Below are 1853 nucleotides of genomic sequence, written 5' to 3'. Positions count from 1 at the left end.
TATATATTACATATATTATACACAACAATAACAACACGAAATACCGCAATAATAACAATAACAACAGCAGTTCGTCCGGCAAGCATGACGATGATCAGTGTAACTGCAGATGAGAATATTTCTTAAAGAGAAATTTTTTTTTTAATTTAAAAAAGACTAAGATTATTAGCTGTTTGCTATGGCCAATGAGGCCAATATTATTGATTAATTAACAAGATTGAAGAGAAATACAGAATGGCCACAATACGTCTACGAACCAGAGACGCCTACCAAAACAACCCTTAACGGCTAATGAAGTAAAAATAGTGCCTTCCTTTGGATTTATTCTCTTCTTTTTTTTTTTTACCCTTCCAGCCCCAGCCATTTTTTGTGTACCCCCAATCTCAGTCCCAGCCAATACAGCAGTATTTCAGAAAAAGAGGCATGCATTCTAAAAAGTGATATAGTATCTTTGTAAAGAAGTTTAGATAATAACATCGAACAATGTTTTAAAGGTAAATCACATGAACAAATATTATGACATAGACAATTAACATTAAATTAGGTTCATTAAATTCGGAAAATGCTCAAATTCGGTACCCCCCGAAACTGAGAATATACGCTGTTGGGAGGGTGGGAGGTACAAGCGCTGCTGAAAATATACGCACATGGAGATGGAAGGGTTAATGCAGGAAATTTACCGGGGCAGTGTCACTTACTGTAGTGTCTTTAGGCCTTTCCCAAAAGGGGGGACATTTCTCGTTCTTATGCACAGTAGAATTGTAAATGGGCTGATTCATTACACGCTCATAACTGTGCCTGATCTACAACAGGGAACTGCTGCTTTTTTTTCCCTGATCCTTACTATTGTCATTTTCCTCTTCTTCTTTTGTATGTTTGTCACTCTCTTGTGACCTGCAATTTTGGTGTGCCTTGATAGTCGAAGCAGACGTTGTGCTGTTGAAGCTAGAGAGGTGGGCAGTCTAAGTCTGATTCCCCGTAAAGACTTCTCTGTTGACACCCACCCCTTGGCGATGACCTTATGCAGTTGCGAGCGCCGTAAAATCATCTACTATTTAAAAAAAAAAGGAAATTTACACCCCATGGACACAATTTAGATCAATAAGGAAAAAAGGCTTCGACCCTGTCTGCTAGTGTTAACCCGGACTGAGGGAGACACAACGTTTCCGCAGAAAAACAGAGACACTCGATAAAAATTCTCCCTACGTGGGAATCGAACGTTTTTTAAAAACTAAAGAATGAACTAATTTTCTTCTCGAGAAACGAAAGAAGCTCCAAAATAACGACAGTACTGCCACCTGAGAATTAGTGTGAACACGGACACTTTTTCGTTGAGTGTACTATCTTGGTGTACAGGATTTTTGATGACACAAGGCAAGATGGTGATGATGATGAGGATGGTGTCAGCAAAGAATTTTTTAAAAACCCACCCACCTGTCGTTGTGAAAAGACCACGCCTGAACTTCACCACTGTTTCCAATCCGATGATTAGGATGTATGTGCGGCCGAATAGCCAGGTGGCTTTGTTGTTGGTGACGAGAGAAATGTTGAGGGTCACTTGATAAAGACCCGGAAAGAAAGTGCCCGCCTTCAGAACAAGCAAGTCTTTGTTTGGCTGTACAATCTGAGTCTCTTTGTTCCCAATAAACGTGTGACGTGTCTCTTCCAGCTCTCGCATCGCCCACAAGAATGTGACGTTGCGCCAATGGTACTGAACGGCGGGTCTGCTGGTAATTTCGATCTGGTTCGACGCCATCACGACCATCGGGGAGTTTGGGTCGGCGTACTCGAGGGTGAAGATGCCCTCTTTAACAAAATTGGGATGTACAGTTGTGCATGAAACCTGGACCACT

Source organism: Aplysia californica, unplaced genomic scaffold (genome assembly GCF_000002075.1).
Source record: "Aplysia californica isolate F4 #8 unplaced genomic scaffold, AplCal3.0 scaffold00741, whole genome shotgun sequence".
In the NCBI taxonomy this organism is placed as follows: domain Eukaryota; kingdom Metazoa; phylum Mollusca; class Gastropoda; order Aplysiida; family Aplysiidae; genus Aplysia; species Aplysia californica.
The sequence above is the reverse complement of the archived record's forward strand: the minus strand, read 5'-3'. Positions refer to the sequence as shown.